Source organism: Mobula hypostoma, chromosome 12 (genome assembly GCF_963921235.1).
Source record: "Mobula hypostoma chromosome 12, sMobHyp1.1, whole genome shotgun sequence".
NCBI classification, from domain to species: domain Eukaryota; kingdom Metazoa; phylum Chordata; class Chondrichthyes; order Myliobatiformes; family Myliobatidae; genus Mobula; species Mobula hypostoma.
Window position 1 is genome coordinate 101,652,861 of NC_086108.1, and position 22,735 is coordinate 101,675,595.

Below are 22,735 nucleotides of genomic sequence, written 5' to 3' on the forward strand. Positions count from 1 at the left end.
CAGTATACATATATTGAATAGATTAAAATCATGCAAAAACAGAAATAATGTATTAAAACAGTGGGTTGTGTTCAAGGGTTCAATGTCCATTTAGAAATCAGATGGCAGAGGGGAAGAAGCTGTTCCTGATTCACTGAGTGTGTGCCTTCAGGATTCTATACCTCCTACCTGATGGTAGCAGTGAGAAAAGGGCATGCCCTGGGTGCTGGACGTTGACTTTCTGAGACACCACTCCTTGAACAGGTCTGGGGTACCTTGGTGGCCGACTTAATTTACGACCCTCTGCAGCGTCTTTTGATCCTGTGCCGTGATGCAGCTTGTCAGAATGCTCTTGACAGTACACCTGTAGAAGTTTTTGAGTGTTTCTGTTGACATACAAAATCTCTTCAAACTCCTAATGATGTATAGTAGCTGTCTTGCCTTAATAACTTCATCGATATGTTGGGAGAAGGTTACAGAAACTTAAAATTGCTCACTCTCCAATTCTGATCCCTCTTATGAGGATTGTTGTATGTTCCTTCGTCTTACCCTTCCTGAAGTCCTCAATCAGCTCGTTCATCTTTCTGACCTTGAGTGCAAGCTTGTTGCTGCGACACCACTCCACTAGTGGGTATATCTCACTCCTGTATGCCTTCTTGTTTCGATCTGAAATTCTACCAGCAATGGTTGTATCATCAGCAAATTTACAGATACTGTGCCTAGCCACACAGTCATGGGTATAGAGAGAGTAGAGCAGTGAGCTTAGCACACACCCCTGTGGTGCTCAGTGGTGATCATCAGTGAGGAAGAGATATTATCACCAATCCACACAGATTGTGGTCTTCCAGTTGGGAAGTCGAGGATCCAATTGCAGAAGGAGGTACAGAGGCCCAGGTTCTGTAACTTATCAATTAGGATTGTTGGAATGATGGTGTTAAATGCTGAATCATTGTTGATTAACATCATCCTGACATAGGTGTTTGTATTGTCCAGGTGGTCTAAGGCCATGTGAAGAGCCATCGAGATTGCATGTGCCATTGTTCTATTGTGGCGAAAGGCAAACTATAGAGGGTCCAGGTCCTTGCTGAGAGAAGAGTTCAGTCCAGTCATGAATTTCATCACTGTAGGTGTGAGTACTATTGGGAGATAGTCATTAAGGCAGCTCATATTATTTTTTTTTTGTGGACACGTGGCCAAGTGGTTAAGGCATTGGACTAGTGACCTGAAGGTCATGAGTTTGAGCCCCAGCCGAGGCAACGTGTTGTGTCCTTGAGCAAGGCACTTAATCACACATTGCTCTGCGACGACACTGGTGCCAAGCTGTATGGGTCCTAATGCCCTTCCCTTGGACAACATTGGTGTCGTGGAGAGGGGAAACTTGCAGCATGGGCAACTGCTGGTCTTCCATACAACCTTGCCCAGGCCTGCGCCCTGGGGAGTGAAGACTTTCCAGGCGCAGCTCCATGGTCTCACAAGACTAACGGATGCCTTTACTTTACTTATTATTCTTTTTAGGCACTAGTATAGTTGTTGCCTTTTTGAAGCAAGTGGGAAATTTTACCCATATCAGTGAGTGGTTGAAACTGGCAGTTAAGCTTAACCTACCTTTCTTGAAATTCATCTTTCCTTCCATAAATTTTAAAAACTTTTAAGGCAAACATAATAAATTTCTGTAAAAGAACTGGCTTAAGCCAAAATGGGATTTGATTTTTCTAAAGGTAGGCTCCATAGATTTAATTTAAATAAAGGTTGTAAATTGATTTTAATCAATGCTATTTACAACATGAAAATTTATTGATGAAGTTGAATATTAAACTTACTAAAAACCATAAGCCAAAGCCATATGAATAAAAAAATATAGCCTAAAACACAAAATTTTATACAAAACTTCAAAAAAAACATTTTTTACTAAGTGACATGATCAGGTTTAAATATAGGCTGAATATGTGAAACCTGTGCTTTTTTTTTGCTGTGCAAGTACTCAATTCTGGGTTAAACTTGAGATAAGCACACATAGATTTCACCTTCAACCAATTTCTATCCTTGCTCTTGATGCTAGATAAAGAAGAAAAAGCTTGCTCACGCAGGTAAGAAGCTGTAAACTGCAGCCAAATCACAACATTGGATCACCTTTAGAATGAAAATCTTGCTGCAATTTTTCGCTACATCAGTAGAGTTTGTTTGCTCCCATAAGTCAGTCAGTGGCATGTAAGGAGAAATTGCGGAAGATAATTCGGAAGGGAGAGGACTCAAACATGGTCCTGCTGCACACTCCCATACTGGGCTGGAGACCTAACGAGATTGCTAACGAGGCTTTTTGATCACTGCCCACCACTGCAAGTGCTAGCATCGCACTTTGCGCGAAGTTCAAAAACAATTTTATTATTTTAAATCACTAACTCTTGCAGAACCCCTAGTGACCTCTTGTGGAACCCCAGTTGAGAAATCCTGCTGTAGAAAAATCACAAAGACTTCCTCCATTTCCTTCACCTGTGTGTACTTTTCCCTTGGTTGCCTCAGCTTTGCAGCACTTTGCAAAATGATTCTTCTTCCCACAATTATTGAAGGACTTTCCATAGGCAGGTTACATCTTTGGAATGTGACTACCTCACATCTGCTGCATTTGCAGTCTGCGCATTCCTCTTTGCTTTGCTGTTGATTTGGGAAACGCCTTGTGCACTGCTCCTCTGATTTCACACCATGCACTGAATTGAATTGAATTGACTATTTCTTACATCCTTCACATACACGAAGAGTAAAAATCTTTACATTATGTCTCCCTCTGAATGTGCAATTTATAGTAATTTGTAATAGATCGTATGTACAACAGAACAGTCAATATAGCATAGAAATACAATTGTCAGCGTGAATTAATCAGTCTGATGGCCTGGTGAAAGGAGCTGTCCTGGAGCCTGTTCCGTCTGGCTTTTAGGCTATGGTACCGTCTCCTGGATGGTAGCAGTTGGAACAGCTTGTGCTTGGGGTGCCTCAGGTCCCCAATGATCCTTCGGGCCTTTTTCCACACAGCTGTCTCTGTAAAAGTCCTGAATAGTGGGAAGTTCACATCCACAGATGTGCTGGGCTGTCTGCACCACTCTCTGCAGAGTCCTGCGATTGAGGGAAGTACAGTACCCATACCAGGCAGTGATGCAGCCAGTCAGGACGCTCTTAATTCTGTCCCTGTAGAAAGTCCTAAGGAATTGGGGACTCATGCCAAACTTCTTCAAACATCTAAGGTGAAGAGGCACTGTTGTGTTTTTTTCACCACACAGCCTAATGCGAGGGTATTTACAGACTACATGAGGTCCTTGGTGATGTGTATACCAAGGAACTTAAAGCTGTTCACCCTCTCAACCCTAGATCCATAGATGTCAATAGGGGTGAGACTGTCTCCGTTCCTCCTGTAGTTCACAACCTCAATTTTGCGATATTGAGGGAGAGGTTGTTTTCTTGACACCACTGTTGTGTCAGCCCTGTGCAGCTCCTTAAAATATTCCCTCGCTAACGACTGAGTTTCTCAAATCACTAAATTCACAGGATTTACTCAGTGTGTGAAGCTCAGCTAGGTATTGGTCAAAGCTAACACTTTGTTTCTGGTCACAGGGAAAAAAATGTATCTCTCAGATGTGATGATCCTCAAATTTTGTTATCAGAGTGACCAACGTAGAAGTTGTCTCATCAATTTGAAAGTTGTTATAGATGTCCAAAGCACCTTCATCAATTACATACAGAAAAATAGTCACTTTCAAATTTTCATCGGCCTCTCCCACTCTGCTAGCAGCTAAATATAAATTTAAACACTGTTTGAAGCATTTCCAATTATCAGTTGGATTGCCAGTAAACTGCACAGGTGTGGGAGGATTTAGCTTATCCATGATGGGAACTCAAGCCCTCTCAATAGAATCTTTCTTGGTGAATCTGGTGACTTGGTAAAAATATGTTTTCTTGCCTCATTGGCTGGCTTCTCTCTGTCACTTGCTGCTAGCACCTTTGGACTCTCTCTCTTTCTCAGTTGCACACAGTATTCATTTACTCTGTGATCAGTACGTTGACTTCTGACACCATGTTATATTTGTTCTTAATAGAGACAAACTTGGTGTGTGTTTACATTAGGACATTTTATTACTGTGCACATGCAACCACAGTCACCATTGTGGCCTCCAGTTCTGGGTGAATCGCTCATTTTGGCCACTGGAGAGTGAAGTTCTGTATTATGCACATATAATAACACTATGTGTGCCTCTTGTGTGGTGAGGGAGATCAGAGAACAGTCAGGTGACACTGAGGACAATTTCTGCAGCAAGTGTTGACCAGCTGTAGCTCCTCTCCGACTGTATGGATGGTTGGAGCAGCAGTTGGATCAGTGAGGAGAGTACAGGAGGCAGAGACTACTACAGTTAGCATTTCCAGGAGATGGTCAGACCAAAAGTTCAGCCAGAGTTTGTGTTGGATATTCATTTCCAGGGACCAAGGGACTTATTGCTAACCTTTATTTTCTAGGACAGCAGCATATCCCTTCCAATGGGTGACAAAGTTAAACTCCTAACCGATGTTCCTTGTTCACCCTCACATCATAAACTGGAGAACAAATTTCTCGTTGGACCATGGTTTAATCCAAAATACAATGTGATGTACCTGGCGTCATTTAATGGATATACAGTCTATGTATAAAAGCTAATCATATGTAAATGCAGACATATTCAACATCCTGTTTTACATTCATATTTCTAGTGTCTTTTTTTAATGCTGCCTCAGACCCAGAGTAAACAATCATTTTGTTCTGCTTTATACTCATTTACTGATGAATGACAAGAAACAACCTTGAATTGAATTGCATTGGACAACATTTGAAAATACGTTTTAGTTACAGACAGTAGTAGGAACATTGAAAACAGCACCGAATGAGCAAGACCATGGAACATAGAAATTTACAGCACATTACAGGCCCTTTGGCCCACAATGTTGTGGCGACCATGTAACCTACTCTAGAGACTGTCTAGGATTTCCCGAGCGCATAGCCCTCTATTTTTCTCAGCTCTATGTACCTATCTAAGAGGCTCTTAAAAGACCCTATTGTATCTGCTTCTGCCACCGTCACTGGCAGTGCATTCCACACACCCATCACTCTTTGTGTGAAGAACTTACCCCAATATCCCCTTGGTACCTATTTCCAAGCACCTTAAAACTCTGCCCCCTCATGTTAGACATTTCAGCCCTGGGAAAAAGCCTCTGGCTATGCATATGATTAATGCCTCTCATCATCTTATACTTCTCTATCAGGTCACCTCTCTGGGGATGGTGAGCCCCACATTACCAAACAGGTAAATGTGCTGGTCACTTGCTCATCCAGTAATGTGGGGCTGAATTGCAACAACAGCCTGATTCCAGCAGAATGGCCGCAGCTTCATGGTTTACATCTAAAGGCATTAAGATTCAGTTGTATCCAGCACTGTCTGGCCCATTAAACGGGGCTGAGATTAATCTTACATCACACTTTGTGCTTTATGTTTGTGAACAGGGGAATCGCATTGTCAGGCTTCGACAAGCTGCTGAGATATTCTTGCAGCAGATCATTGAAAAAGGACACAAGTTGGAATTGTCACTTTTAACTCTGATGCAAGCATTAATACACAGTTAAAAAAGATTGATAATCCGAGTGTGAGGAAGCATCTTGTACAGCTGCTACCAACATCAACTGGAGGGGGAACGAATATCTGTGCGGGGGTTCGATCTGGCTTTCAGGTAGGTCTGGAAAACTTCATGAACACATTCCTTTCAGGGATTACATTTTACCCAATTTGTTGACAACTCATTGTCTTACAGATACTTCGTGGTGATGATGGAGATACAAGTGGTGATGAAATTATTTTGCTTATGGATGGAGAGGACGACAGTATTAGCAGTTGTTTCACAGAGGTGGTACAGAGTAACACCACGATCCACACAATTGCACTAGGGCCAAGTGCAGACAAGGATCTAGAGAAGCTCTCAGCAAAGACAGGTAACCAGTACCAGATAGCTAGCACTAGAAGAACAGTGTGAGAACATTTTTGGAGAGGGTGCAGAAATTCACCAGAATATTACCTGGCTTGGAGATCTTCACCAATGAGGAGGGAAGACACAATTGTAGTAACGCATCCTATTTTGAAACCCTGTCCGTTTTGTAATAAAGACTAATGAGCTATTATAAAGATTAGCTTTATTTGACAGATGTACATCAAAACATGCAGGGAAATGCACTGTTTTCATCAACTTTGAACTCGGTCTGAGTGCTAAAATGGTTGGCACAACATTGTGGGTCGAAGGGCTTGAACTGTCCTATAGTGTTCTACATCTGGGAGCAGCCTGCAAGATTCACCAGGATAGTAACACCACAGATTATTTACCCAAACTCATACTACTTTGGAAGATAAAGGAAACCAGAGCACTTGGAGGAAGCTCACGTAGTCACAGGAAGAACGTGCAAACCCCTTACAGACAGCGGCGGGAATCAAACTCGAATCTTATGGCTGGGACTGTAAAGGGTTGCCTTTCTATTATATCTTCTGCACTTTGGTGATTCTTGTCTAGCTGTCTAGTTATATCCCTGCAGCTGACTAGACTCATCTATTCTGACTCTGTCTTCTATGCAATACATAATGTTCATCATGGTAGCATACATCCCACTAAAAGTCTTGCTATACCCACACAAGTCTACAGAAGAGAATGATGAACATTGTCACCACCAGAGTTGAAATAAATAAACCTCAACATATTTTGTATTTATTTCCAATGTTTTGAACACAATGGTGACTAATATTCTTGCAGATAGGTTTGTTGGAGCTGTAATGGAGGGTATAAACTACTTTGACAGTGAGATTCGCTGGACAGTGGTGTAGTAGCATCAGACTTTGAGACAACTGGTCCTGGCTAGAATCCAGCTCCTTCCACACTTTCCAACTCTGCTGAGTTGAGCATCAAGCAAGCAACTCAGTCTTGTTTAAAAAAAAAGACAAAATGCTAAAGGTTGCAGCCTGATTAGCCACAAGACACAGAGGGATAACTAACAATGAGATGGGAGCCAGAATAATAGGTCAGAGGATGGAGCAGTTGGTGTAAAGGTAAATGTACTGTGTAGAGAGACTGTGAGGATGAACAGCCAGTATATAGAGCATAACTGTAGTTTGTTAGATTAGTTGAAATGTGTCTATTTTAATGCAAGACATATGAGCAAAAGGGTGATGAACTTAGAACATGGGACAGTATATGGAACTATAACATTGTGTCTATTACAGAAACTTGGCTGTCACAAAGGCTGGAATGGCTAATGGATGTTCTGGGGTTTAAATCTTTCAGACGGATAGGGAGGGAGGTGAAAGAGGTGGCATTGCTAATCAGTGATAGTATCACAGTGGCAGAAAACAATGTCGTTGTGGAAGGATAGTGTACTGAGTCAGTGTGGGTGCAAATCAGAAACAAGAATGCAGCAATCACTCTATTGGGAGTATTCTATAGACCCCCAAAAGCAGCAGACACTGAGGAACAGGTTGGCAGGCAGATTTTGGAAAGGTGCAAAAAAAAAGAGCTGTTGTCATGGGTGACTTCAACTTCCCTGCTATTGATTGGCACCTCCTAAGTGTAAAAAGTTTTGATGGGGCAAAATTTGTTCAGTAAATCTGGGATAGATTACTGACAAAATAAGTAGACAGGCTGACTAGAGGAAAGGCCATACTGGATCTGGTACAGGTATTCCTCCGCCATCCGAAGGCAGAACGTTCCTATGAAACAGTTTGTAAGCTGGAATGTTGTAAAGTGAAGAAGCAATTACCATTTATTTATATGGGAAAAATTTGTGAGCGTTCACAGACCCAAAAATAACCTGCCAAATCACGCCAAATAACGCATAAAACCTAAAATAACAGTAACATATAGTAAAAGCAGGAATGATGATAAATACACAGCCTATATAAAGTAGAAATACCTTTCCATAATCATTGCTTGCACTGTTCTCCGTAGCGAAAAACTCACACAAGTGCTCTCGGCAGAAACACGGCGCAAGCGCTGTTGGCAAAAACACTCTCCAGTAATCTTTAAGCTGTGAAGCTGCCAAATCATACCAAGTAACACGTAAAATTACACAGCCAATATAAAGTAGAAATAATGTATGTACAGTGTAGTATCACTTACCGGAATCGGGAAGACAGGGCCAAGCACACTGATGATGGTGTGTTAAGCTGAGTCGTCAGAGGTTGGGGTGGTGCAGTGGCCCCCACCCTCCGGGCAGCGACCCAATACCGATCCGCGAAGCATGCAGGGCTACAACGGTAGCCGGGACGCCCCCAGCACATCTTCAAGAAAAAAGCCAAAGTAAGCAAGCTAATTAATTAGGTGCCACCCAGCACGTAATTGTTGGCCCAGATCAGAGGCGATGCAAAATCGCCTCTGATCTGGGCCAACATTTACGTGCCAGGCAGCACCTAATTAATTAGCATGTTTATTTTGGCTTTTTTCTTAAAGATGTGCTGTGTGCCTTCTGGCTACCGTTGCATTCTCCACGAATCGGTATCTGTCTGCAGCCCGGGGGTTGGGGTGGTGAGACACTGGGGTGTCATCTAATCGTCGTGTTTCCATTAGGGCAGGCAGCTCATCTTCTCCTATGACTGCCTGCCTCGATGTCGAAGGTCGAGGTTCATCGTCTGCTGTGGCTGATGTGGAAGGCATGAAAAATGACTGTATGTTTGACTGCTGAGCCTCAAGGACTCAAACCATCTTGCAAATATGCCCTAGACCGACGTACCGTTTCAAAATTAAAGTCGTACTGTCACAAAAAACTGTGGGTCAATTGTTTAAGAAAGATAACAAGATGGCTTGAGTCGCAAAAATAGATTGAGGTGCTTTCATTTACCTCAAAACAAGAAAAAAACTAATATATGTATGTATGTAAAAATATACAGCCACCCTCAGACCAAACACAAAAGAAAACTAACCCAAAAGCCTTGGTAACCTGAGCCTTATAACTGCTAAGCCCCTCTCCCTGGACCAACCAAAAGCTAATTAACTCAATTATCCAATTAAGAATGGTATCCTCCACCATCAGCACACCTGTGCAGGTTGCTGCTGCCTCTATGAGACAGCTCCATACAGCAGCTCTGTTTCAGACTCAGTCACTATCACTGCTGGGGATAAGTGTTTTACCGAGTGCGCCATGTGCTGTCCATAGTCAGTGACGGGCCTTCATCACACGTACTTTATCATTGCAGTGAAAATCTCACGCAGTTGCTTCACGTTCAGTTCCTGGACGACTTCACTTCTGTTTATTACTGCATTCGGTTTCGATTGTTATCCTTTCCTCTTCCAATTGCATCAGCTCTTCCTCTATCAGTTCTTGGTCATGAGATGCCAAAACCTCTTCAATATCATCTTCGTCAACTTCCACAAAACAAACTCACTTTGTCCTTACTTCATTCACCACGATCAAAACACTTAATTATGTCTAGTTTTACGCTAAGTGTAACACCCTTATGAGATCTTTTATGCTTTTCCGATACCTTAGAACTCATCTTGCTAATGGCTGCTCACAGGCACGTGTTTAAACAATGCAGGCGAGAATGCTGTTCCGGATCCGGGGGAGAGTGGCTGCTTGGGGCGTGCGCTGCTTTTTATCACGCGCTGCCTTTCTTCATAACAGTGAAAACACCTTCTGTTAGCGAAAACAGGTAACTAATGTAGGTCTTTCGTAACAGTGAGGTTTCGTAAAGCGAATGTTCGAAAAGCGGGGGACGCCTGTACTAGTAATGAACCTGATCAGGCGACAGATCTCTTGGAGGGCGAGAATTTCGAAGGAGTGATGACAACTCTCTGACCTTGGACAGTTTAGGAGCAAACAGAATAGGAAGGCGCTGACTTGGGGTAGGGGAAATTTTGATCCTATTAGGCAGGAACTTGGGAGCATAAAGTGGGAACAGATGTACTCAGGGAAATGCACAACGGTAATCTGGAGGTTGCTTATTTATGTATTTTATTTATTGAGATACAGTGCAGAATTGGCACTTCTGGCCTTTGAGTCACACCACCACTCAATCTCCCCATTTGACCCTAGCCTAATCACGGGACAATTTACAATGACCAATTAACCTACCAACCAATACGTCTTTGGACTGTGGGAGGAAACGGCAGCACCTGGAGGAAACTCACTCTGAAACATGGAAAATGTACAAAGTCCTTACAGGCAATGGCAGGAGCACTTGCACAGGGTTCTGGATAGGATTGTTCCATTGAGGCAGGGTAAGGATAGTAAATTGAAGAAACAAAAGATGTGGAACATCTAGTCAAGAGGAAGAGAAAAGCTTACTTAAGGTTTTGGAACCAAGGTTTAGACAGAGTTCTAGATTTATAAAGTAACCAGGAAGGAGCTTGAAATGCACTAAAGAGAGCTAGAAGGGGACATAGGAAGACTTTGATTAGTAGAATTAAGGATTCCCCAAGGTGTTCTATACATATGAAAAGATACATATGTATGTGGATAACTAGAGTGAGGGTTGGACTGATAAAAGAGGAAATCATGGATAACATCTGAATTATTTATTATTTTTCCTTTTCCATTAAATAGGAGGTCTACAGTTTACAGTCACCGATAACGTGGACACGAATGGACTAATTGATGCATTCAGTGCACTAGAATCAGGAGATGGTGACATTAATTAGCAGTCAATCCAGGTTTGATTACCTTAGAGAGTTAATTTCAAATTATTCTTCTGGTACTAAGTGCTCTGTAATAATGTATATTATTTCCTCATTTCTAGCTTGAAAGTAAGGGAAGAAATGTTGATGAAAACAGTTGGTTTAATGATTCATTTGTCATCGATAAAACTGTTGGAAACAACACACATTTTGTGTTCACTTGGGAGATGTGCACACCACAAGTATTTGTACGTGACCCCAATGGAAAAGTATACGGCAACAATGACATTGTCATAGAAGAGTACATGCGCACTGCACGGCTCGAAATTGAAGGCGCTGCACAGGTATACTATGTACCTGAAAGATTATCTTCATTTCTCTTTCCACAGATGCTGATGGACCTGTCCGGTTTCCACAGTTTTCTAGTTTTACTTTCTGTTAACATTGCAGTCAACGTCCATTATTTGGTCATGTTCATTCAGTTTCTATTGACTGAGTGTTACTGTTTATTGCCATACACTTTCTATTCTACAGATCAAATTGGACTATTGTATACAGTTATGTTTTTCACACTACACTTGTTTCATTTGCTTTACACTTATGACAGTGAAGCTAAGTACAACGCCAATACCATACTGATGTTTGCTGATGATATCACTATTGGCCAGATCAAAGGTCGTGACGAATCAGCATAGAGGACGGAGATTAAAATCTGGCTCAGTGGTGCCACAACAACCTCTCGCTCAATGTCAGGTAGTAAAGAGTTGATTATTGACTTTAGGAGGAGGAAACTAGATGTCCATGAGCCAGTCCTCATCAGGGAATCATAGTGGAGAGGCACAGCAACGTTAAATTCCTTGGTTAGCATTTCAGAGGATCTGTCCGGGGCCCAGCAGGTAAGTGCAGTAAATCTACTTCCTTAGAAGTTTGCAAAGATTTGGCATGACATCAAAAAAAATCTTGACAGATTATATTATAAGAGTATATTGACTGGTTGTATCATGAAAACAAAACACCCCTGAACAGGCATTCATACAAAAAGTAGTGGATATGGCTCATTCCATCACAGGTAAAGCCCTCCCCAGTTTGAGCAAATTTACACAGAACGCTCTCACAGGAATTCAGCATCATTAGGGACACCAACCACGTATGCCATGCTTTCTGCTTGCTGCTGCCATCAAGATGAAAATACAAGATCCTCAGGACCCACAGCACCAGGTTCAGAAACAATTATTACCCCTCAACCATCAGGATCTTGAACCAGATGCATAACTGCACTCAACATCACTTACCCCATCAATGAACTGTTGCCACAACCTATGAATTCAATTCCAAGGACTCTATCTCATGTCTATCTCCTCGATATTTGTCGCTCATTTATTTATTATTTTTCTCTATTGTATTTGCACAGTTCGTACTCTTCTGAACATTCAAAATTAGAAACATGGAAAACCTACAGCAGAATTCAGGCCCTTTGGCCGACAAAGCTGTGCCAAACATATCCTGAAATTACCTAGGTTTATACATAATCTACTTTTCTCAACTTCATGTACCTGTCCAGGAATCTCTTAAAAGACCCTATCGTATCCACCTCCACCGCCGTCGCTGGCAGCCCATTCCACGCACTCACCACTCTCTGCGTTAATAAAAAAAAAACTTACTCCTGACATCTCCTCTGTACCTACTTCTAAGCACCTTAAAACTGTGCCCTCTCATGCTGGCCAATTCAGCCCTGAGAAAAAACCTTTGACTATCCACAAGATCAATGCCTCTCATCTTATACACCTCTATCAGGTCACCTCTTATCCTCCGTCACTCCAAGGAAAAAAGGCTGAGCTCAATCAACCTATTCTCATAAGGCATGCTCCCCAATCCAAGCAACATCCTTGTAAATCTCCTTTGCACCCTTACTATGGTTTCCACATCCATCCTGTAGTGATGTGACTAGAGAACTGAGCACAGTACTCCAAGTGAGGTCTGACCAGGTTCCTATACAGCTACAACAATACCTTTTGGCTCCTAAACTCAATCCCACGATTGATGAAGGCCAATGCACCATATGCTTTCTTAGCCACAGTCAACCTGCGCAGCAGCGTTGAGTGTCCTGTGGACTTGGACCCCAAGATCCCTCTGATCCTTAACACTGCCAAGAGTTTTACCATTAATACTTTATTCTGCCATCAAATTTGACCTACCAAAATGAACCACTTCACACAATCACCTGCCACTTCTCAGCCCAGTTTTTCATCCTATCAATGTCCTGCTGTAACCACTGACAGCCCTCCACACTATCCACAATACCCCCAACCTTTGAGTCATCAGCAAATTTACTAACCCATCCCTCCACTTCCTCATCCAGTCATTTATAAAAATCATGAAGAGTAGGGGTCCCAGAACAGATCCCTGAGCCACACCACTGGTGACCTCCATGCAAAATATGACCCATCTACAACCACTCTTTGCCTTCTGTGGGCAAGCCAGTTCCAGATCCACAAAGCAATGTCCCTTTCGATCCCATGCCTCCTTACTTTCTCAATATGCCTTGCCTGGGGTACCTTGTCAAATGCCTTGCTAAAATCCATATACACTATATCTACTGCTCTACCTACATCAATGTGTTTAGCCACATCCTCAAAAAATTCGATCAGGCTCATAAGGCATGGCCTGCCTTTCACAAACCCATACTATACCATATTATACCTCTCCAAATCTTCATAAATTCCACCTCTCAGGATCTTCTCCATTAACTTACCAGCCACTGGTCTATAATTTCCTGGGCTACCTCTGCTCCCTTTCTTGAATAACATCCGCAACCCTCCAATCCTCTGGAACCTCTCCCGTCCCCATTGATGATGCAAAGATCATTGCCAGAGGATCAACAATCTCCAGCCTCACCTCTCACAGTAGCCTGGGTACATCTCATCCAGTCCCGGTGACTTATCTAACTTGATGCTTTGCAAATGGATGTGGAGAGGATGTTTCCTATGTTGGGAGAGTCTAAGGCTATATGAGGAACATTTGATGGCTCTGGGTCTGTACTCACTGGAGTTCAGAAGAATGAGGAGGGATCTCTCTAAAACATACTGAATATTGAAAGGCCTATTTAGAGTGGACTTGGAGAGAATGTTTTCAATAGTGGGGGAGATGAGGACCAGAGGGCACACTCAAAATACAAGGTTGTCCGTTTAGAATGGAGATGAGGAGGACTTCTTTAGACAGAGGATGGTGAATCTGTGGAACACATTGTCACAGACAGCTGTAGATTCTAAATTATTGCGCTTGTCTAAAGTGAAAGTTGATATTTTTTCATCACTAAATGTGTCAAAGGTTACTGGAAGAAGACAGGTTTACAGAAAATTCAATCAACCATGATTAATTAACTGAGCAGACTCAATGGCCCAAATGGCCTAATTCTGCCCATTTTATAGTCTAATGGAGATTTGAGGAGCATGCTTTCACACAAGGGGTGGTAAATGTCTGGAACAATCTGTCAGAAGAGATGGTAAGAAACTGATACAGTTACAACATTTAAGAGGCATTTGGACAGGTATCTGGATAGAAAAGACATAGAGGAATATGGTCTTAATGCTGGCAAACAGTACGAGTTGTGCCCAAGGACCCAGTCCTGTGTTCCTCTTCTCTATGGCTCAATAACATTCCCTGTGACTGTGTAGGTTTCCTCTGGATGCTCCACTTTCCTCCCACATCCCACACTCAGAATAGTAGTGATTTGGCCAGTGTAAATCGCCCCTGTATGTAGGTGAATATGAGTATCAGGACAGAGATAATGGGCATGTCTTATTCTAATTCTTGGGTCATTATCTCCCAGTGGAGCATAGACCATTGATGACCTTCTGTCTCCATTGTTCTCCGTTCTTTGTGGGTGGACCAAGAATGTCCCCATTGCTGAATTTTGGTCTTTGTGTCTCTCCTTCATGGATTCCATTTTAATGCCTGCCTCATGACGATGTTGTTGGCTTCTTCAAGCTGTGAATAATCCACCTCCATTTCTGTTTGCATTTTTGTACCTCTGTGGATTCCTGGTTGATGTTTTCTCATGGTGTCTGGTTGGTTACTTTGTCAGTCCATGTGATGTTTAGGATACTTCTCAGGCACTGGTTGATGAAGCCTGCAGCTTTTGTAGTGCCTTCGTTGTTGTTTTGCAGTTTTCAGACCCATATAGGTGCACTGTTTTAACATTTGAGTTTTGAAGATTCTGATTTTGATTTTCCTTAATATTTTTCTGGATGTTCACACTTCAAGATATTGAAATCTGCTCTGGCCTTTTTGATCCTGGCTTTGTCATTGCGACGGGATCCTGAATTATCCCTTATGAACTATGCTTTTAAAAAGAGAGAGAGAGCTGCACAGCACAAACAAATTGTTAGAGAGAGAGAGAGAGAGACAGAGCGAGAGACAGAGACAGAGACAGGCAGGCGCGAAGACTGCTCAGTTTGTTTGGAATTTCTGCAAGGACACTGCCAGCTTCTGAGTTCCTACAGAGAGAGAATGGAGGAGCTACTTGATGGACAGCTGGTGTCCAGTATGCTGAGATAAATACAAGGTCAGCTGGTTGTTGGACATGCATGATTTTGGACACTGGATGAGCTTTGTTGTGCCCACAGAAAGGTGGGTTTTTAGAGGTTTGATCAGGAGAATTGATCAGTGGCTCTCGCAGTGTGGAAAAGGTGTGACCAGTGGGAAGTTATTAGTGTGTGTTCAACCCTCGCCTGGATTGATAACTCCACTACAGAAAACGGTCCCCTTGTTGTGGTCACATTCGGTGACTTCTAAAGGATTTTGGAGGACAACGGGAAGAATCAATGGCATCGGCTTACTCAAACAACTACAACACCTCTCTCTCTCCAATACAACTCAACTCAATACCACAAACTGACCTGAACTTTACCCATCACCATAAGACTGTATCCATTTACCACTAGGTTTGAAGAAGCTTGGTTTTTATGTTTCCACACTTACATATGTATAATCTGTGCTAACCTGTTTGATATATCTGAATTTATATTACTATATTGCGTAGTTACTAATAAATAGCGTTAGTTAACAGCAATAGCATACTCCAAGGTGTTTTCCATTTCTGCTAGATCTTTAACCCATCACGGGGTATGTGACAGAATTGGGGTCTGTGTCCAGGATTTGAACAAATTGTGTGGGGGCTTGTTTGAATTGATTGGGGAAAATCCTTTCTGATTTGTTTGTGTGGAAAAACAGCAGAAATAGAGGTTAGTGTTGAGAGATTTCTGTTGGAACCAACCCCTGAAGCGTTGGAGGACGCTATGAGGAATGTGCTATTGGCAATCACACAAAAGTTAAAAGTTAAGGTGACCACTAAAATGAAGAGGGCTCAGATGCAGTCGTTAATAGCACAGCACTATGTATCCAAAGGAACAATGCAACAGATGAGGTTGTTTTAATCCACGATGTTGAGTTTACTCCGGATGAGAGTTTCCCAGAGAGTAGCTGGGAGGTTCGGGGTGACCTTGAATTTGAAATTGGGACAAGTGATGAAAGCCCATAAGAGGCAGCTGTCCCGATTGCCTATGTTCAGGTTGTTGAAGTACCCGTGGATTTCCAGGGTACTGAACCTTGTGTTGAAGCTCAGTTAAGGTCTGAGGTGTCTGACTCGGTTGACAAGGAATGCAGTCCTTTTGTGTCAGATGGTTTTGGTTCAGTGAATAAGGGGTTAACCTTGCTACCAGTGGAAATTGAAGATTCTCTGTCACTTGTATTAGACAGTGTTCTAAAAGTTAGTGATGGGATGAAAATTGCTGAAGTAAGTGTTACAGAAGGTATTGAGAAAAGTGTTGTTTTTGGACTTTTGAATAAAGTACTTGTGAAGGTTGGATTGGTTTCGCGACCTTTGACCCTGCTTTCAGGATAAGGGCCTGCTAAAGAAGTATGTGCCACTCTGTTGAATTTTGTTTTAACATTTGGATGTAAATGCCTTCAAGGTTATGGAGTTGCTTTTCACGATTGTGATGTGGAGAAGAAGGATTGGTTTGGTTTTGAGAAGCCATTTGAAGAGGTTACTATGGAGACATATAGAGATAAAGGTTGTAGGAATGGAATAAATGGATTGTTTGGCATTTTTCACAATATACACATGGCTTTCGTAAGTCTGGTGATAGTGCTGAGTTTAGTAAACACTGGGGAGAAGTTGACACCTATCCAAGGTAATCTTTATTCAGCAGTTCAGCTAACGAGTAAGCCTGCTGCTGCTGCTGCTGCTGAAGACCTGCCCATAGATACTGATGTGTACCCCACATGCGCAGTAACCAGAAGCATATCTAAAAAGTCTGCTGATGCTCATGATGATTTACCAAAGACTTTCTTACCGTCCCTATTCCAGCAGGACTTAGAGGGTAGTAAAGCTGATGAGAGTATGTCACAATGGGGGCATTGGGAACGGACCCAAATGCAAGACACAGACACTGAAGTACAAGGAACAGGACTTGACTAGAGTAGGGACATGAGAGGATACAGACAAGGAGCAGGGACAAGAACGCAGACTAGGGCTTGGACCCCGAGCCAGAGACTGGACAAGGACCCAGAAACTGGGTCTTGCCTCCGGCTTGGGCGCCAGAACCAGGCATGGACATGACATGACTGCAGGACTTGAGGCTGGGGTCTTGAGGCTTGAGCTTGGAGACAGGCTGGAGTCTTGGTCTTGAAACTTGAGCTTGGAGACCAGCTGGGGTCTTGGTCTTGAGGCTTGAGCTTGGAGACAGGCTGGGGTCTTGGTCTTGAGGCTTGAGCTTGGAGACAGGCTGGGGTCTTGGTCTTGAGGCTTGAGCTTGGAGACAGGCTGGGGTCCTCAAGGCTTGGGTTCTTGGAGCTTGGCTTGGGATCCTCGAGGCTTGGGTTCTTGGAGCTTGGCTGCGGGACCTTCGAGGCTTGGGTTCTTGGAGCTTGGCTGTGGGATCTTCGAGGCTTGGGTATGGACTCCGAGCCAGAGACTGGGCAAGGACCCAGAACCTGGGACTAGTCTCAGGCTCAGACTCAGACTCCAGAACTACGCAAGGACAAGGAACTCCTGGGTAGGACAAGACACAAGGACAGGTAAAGGCACATGGACAGGACTCGGATAGGACTGGACTAGGCACGGGCTGGACGAGGGCCTTCAGAAGCACGGAGCCTTGGACTAGAAGAGACAGGAGCACGGAACATAGAGCTGCAACCCCTCCTTGGGAACAGGATGTAAGGCCGGGACTCACACACATAACACAGAGCTGGGACCCCTCCTTGGGAACAGGACATAGAGCCGGGACTCATACAATGAACACTGAACGTGAAGAGACAGATCCCAACACAAGGTGATGGCAAATGGCCAGACTCACCTAGCGAAGGTGTGGACACAGAGACAGATCCCAACACTAGGTGGTGGCAAATGACTGGACCCACTAGCGAAGGCGTGGACAACAGAGGGACAATTCCACACAACAAAAGACAGTTCCTTATCTTGATCTAACAAGGCTCCGGTCTTGCTCTGGCGGTAACACTTCAGTGGTACAGGTGGGGTATCCAGGTGAGGTATTGAGGCAGAGAGTCAGGCGAGGTATCCAGGCAGGGACTCAGGCAAGGGGGAAAAAGACAGGGAGGGGAATAGAACAGTCCAGCAGGGAATCCCTGGTTTGCAGAGGTATTTATGTCTCAGCCCCATAACGAGAAACATGTGCCCACAACAGAAACTGGGGAAAACCAGATACCCCGGAACAAGGAACCATGGACTGGACCGTGAACTGGAACATGGACTTCATGGAGCGGACTACGACAGAGTAAGGAGGATGAGAAAGGTTTGTCCTTGTCCAGGGATAAATTTATAGAGGAACTGAATTGAGATTCTGAAATTGTGGCTTTAAAGGAAACAGCTCTCTCCGAGGATGAGATTCAGAAAGAGTCAGTAGGATATTATCTTAAGGATGGGGTGTTAATGAGGAAGTGGAGACCCACTACAGTGCCTGCCAGTGAGGTTTGGGCTATTGTGCCCCAGGCAGTGGTTCCGAAAGTTTACAGGGCTGAGATTTTAAACATGGCTCATAGTATGCCTTTAGGTGGACGTTTTGGAGTGAGAAAGACAGTGAACAGGATTATGAAGAAATTCTACTGGCCTAATTTAAGAAAGGATGTTGTGAATTTTTGCAGGACCTGCCATACCTGCCAGGTTGTGGGGAAACCTAATCAGGTTATTCAAGCAGCACCATTTAAACCGATACCTGCTTTTGGAGAACCTTTCTCTAGGGTCATAGTGGATTGTGTTGGCCCATTGCCAAAGGCTGCAGCTGGTCATCAATACTTGTTAACAATTATGTGTGCTGCATCTAGGTTCCCTGAAGCAGTGCCACCCAGACATCCAGGCCAAGACTGTGGTAAAAGCACTCATCAAGTTTCTCTCACTGGTAGGTCTGCCCAAAGAAATTCAACCTGACCAGGGTAGTAACTTTACTTCAAGAACATTCCAGGGGATAGTTGGAGAACTGGGAGCTAAGCACATTGTGTCATCTGCATATCACACAGAGACTGAGGGAGCCTTAGAACGGTTCCACTCGGAGATTCTGCAGGGAGCACTCATGGAGTGAGGTCGTTTTTGGCTTCGCTCCATTCCCGTTATCTTTTTTCAGTCACAGGCCTAGAGGACCTTTAACCCTACTCAGAGAATAGTGGTTTGGTCCGGAAGTATGTGTCAGTGTGCTGGATTATGTCTTGAAATTTTGAGAAAGGCTTAACAGGGCTTGTGACCTTGCAAAGCAGAATTTGCAAAACTCCCAAATTAAAATGGAACACTGATTTGATAGGAAGGCTACTCAAGTCATTGGCGTAAACATGCTCAAGCCTTATCATGACACGGAGACATCACCTGTGAGTACTGTTGTGAAAACAAATGAAGCTGGAGGGCCTGGTACCGAGATACCAGATAATTTTAATGTACTCAGTGTAGTCTCCACAAAGTTCGAAAACACTATTGTTTTGAAAAATATCAATAACAAGGTCCATCATTTGGAGCCTGCACAGCAAAAACAATTGAAAGGCTTCATTAGTAAGTATAAAGATTTATTCCCTGACATTCCAAGATGGTGCACAGCTGCAGTGCATGACGTCATTGTAGGTCCTGCCAAGCCGATCAAACAGAATCCCTACAGAATGAATTTAGAGGAAAGTAAAATAGTTGAACAAGAAATTAGAAACAAGAAAGGACAAGGAAAGGGATGACTGTACTGATAAAGTAGGAAAGGCTAAATACCTCACAAAGATTGACTTATTAAAAGGATACCTTTGACAGAAAGAGTTAAAGAAATATCAACATTTGTGACACCAACTGGGCTGTGTGAGTACAATGTTTTACCCTTTGGGGTGAAAAATGCTCCAGGGACATTCTAAAGGATGATGAATTCAGTAATTCAGGGTTTAGAAAATACAGGGGCTGATATTGATGTATGGAATGACATGTGGGAAGAACATACTGCGGCTGTAGAAAAGCTATTTGAAAGGCTGTCCAAGGCAAATCTCATGGTGAACCTTGCTCAAAGTGATTTTGGGCATGCTACTGTTACTTATCTTGGCTATGCTACTGTTACTTATCTTGGCTATGTAGCAGGCCAAGGCCAACTGGCTCCTGTACAAGCCAAAGTACAAGATATTGCTGAAGTTCCTGTTCCAACGGGCAAGAAAGCTTTAAGAAGGTTTTTAGGAATGGTTGAGTATTATCATAAGTTTTGTAACAACTTCACAAATATCGCTCTCTCCCTAACGAAACTCCTCAGGAAGAATGAAAGATTTGTATGGAGTGACCTTTGCCAGGAGGCATTTGAACACCTGAAAACTATTCTGTGTTATCATCCTGTGCTCAAAGCACCTGATTTTAATAAACCATTTTCGATCGCGGTAGGCGCTAGTGATGACACTGCTGGGGCAGTACTGCTACAAAAGGATGATGATGAAATTGAACATTCAGTAGCTTATTTCTCAAAGAAATTTAATATTCATCAGAAAAATTACACTACTGTTGAAAAGGAGTTGCTATCACTTATTCTGGCTTTACAACATTTTGAGGTCTATGTTTGTCCTGCCCAGAAACTACTTGTGGTTTACATGGACCATAATCCATTAGTGTTTCTAACTGAGATGAAGGATAAGAATTAGAAGGTTATAAACTTGAGTCTGATATGGCAAGAATATGACCTGAAAATAAAACTTGTGAAAGGTACTGGCAACATTATAACTGATTGTTTATCCAGATGTGGAGTTAAAAGTTGTACATATTTTGCTCTGTTATCTGATGATTATACATGTATTGTTTCAAATTTTGTAATCTGCAGTTAAACTAAAAATTTTCCTGCTTCATCAAAATTTTTCCCAAAAGGAGGGAGGTGTGACGGAATCCTGAATTATCCCTTATGAACTGTGTTCTTAAAAAGAGAGAGGGAGAGTGTTGTACAGCACAAACAACTTGTTATTCTTGGCATCATTACCAGCCATTACCACTCTTAAATTGCAAACTGACTAGAGTAATCTTCCAGTGGTAGGAAATGGGCCTGGATTCAGCAGAATGCTGCTTAATATATTTGGGTTAGGTTACCAAACTACATTTATTTGCATTAATTCCCTTCAAAACCATGACATTAGAATGTCCCGTTGGTACAGCGATGAGTAGGAATTTCTTTAGTCAGAGGGGGGTGAATCTGTGGAATTTGTTATCACAGATGGATGTGAAGGCCAAGTTATTGGGTATATTTAAAACAGAGGTTGATAGGTTCTTGCTTACCAAAGGCATCAAAAGCTACGGTGGGGGAGGGCAAGAAAATAGGGTTGAGAGGGATAATAAATCAGCCATAATGGAATAGGGGAACAGACTTGATGGGCCAAATGGACTAACTCTTCTCCTATGTCTTATGATCTTATAGTATCTTTACAGCACTGAAGATAATGACTCAGCACAACTTTCTCAATGGTCCCCATCACAGAGATAATCAGTCATACCACGTGTCCAGTATTAATGATTTTAAATATCACTAAGAAGTTATTTCCAGGATGGAACTTGGACTTACAATATCATGAATACTGGAAATAAGCAGAAAATAACAGTTACAGTAACATCCCGCGCAGCGGATGAGAACGTTCCCCCTGTCACAGTCAACACAAAAATCACCAGAAAGGATCTCACTAGTCCAGTGGTCATTTATGTGAAAGTCTCCCAAGGATTTTTACCAGTCTTATCTGCGAGAGTGATGATCGTTGTTGAAACAGCCACAGGTCATACAGAAGAAGTGGAGCTTTTAGATAATGGATCAGGTAAGTCATATAATATTCTCTTTGAGAAATAGAATTTCTCACATGTACATCATAACCATGTAAAATAAATTTGGTATTGAACTTGACCAATGATGAATATTCAAGGTAGTTATAGAGCTTTGTGCTTTATGCATTCAGTGTCTGTCTGGGATTTTTTTGTGACCCATTCAGAGGTCACACCTTCAGTGGATGTGACAGAACAGACCAATTAATGGAAAAAATTGCCATTCTTGAATGTTGCCTTAGAAGTGTTCCTGCTCAACATATCCCACATTTGTCAGCATACACAGCAATGAAAACATTTAAAATTGGAAGTTCGTTCTTGACCTGATCATTCACTGAGGATATCATAATGGACTACCAATGAGATGAGATTAGGAAGCGTCTATAGGCAGCTTTTAACCAAATTGTATTATTAGTGTTGCATTCTCTCCTGGGCTGAAAATCATTGACCCTTACTTACTTTTAGGTGCTGATATTGTCAGCAATGATGGGGTTTACTCTAAGTATTTCCAGAACATTAATGAACATGGAAGATACAACTTCAAGGTGCGGGTAGAGGGAAAAGAAAGATCTACCACGACGGCAAACAGAAGAGATGGGGGTGCCATGTACATACCAGGATACACAGAAAATGGTAATAAATATTTGGCATTTCACAATAAGACAACACAGGTTTGTTTATCATCATAGTGTCAGAGAATCATTGAGCTGTACAGCATGCAAACAGGCCCTTTGGCCCAACTTGTCCATGCTGACTATCCGAGTGCCATTTGTCTTCATTGGTTTA

At 42.6% G+C, this 22,735-nt stretch overlaps 1 pseudogene; it reads left to right on the forward strand.

The window, feature by feature from the left end:
- The window catches only part of LOC134354545 (calcium-activated chloride channel regulator 1-like), a 63,032-nt pseudogene that overhangs the window by 26,815 nt on the left and 13,482 nt on the right, over positions 1-22,735 (forward strand).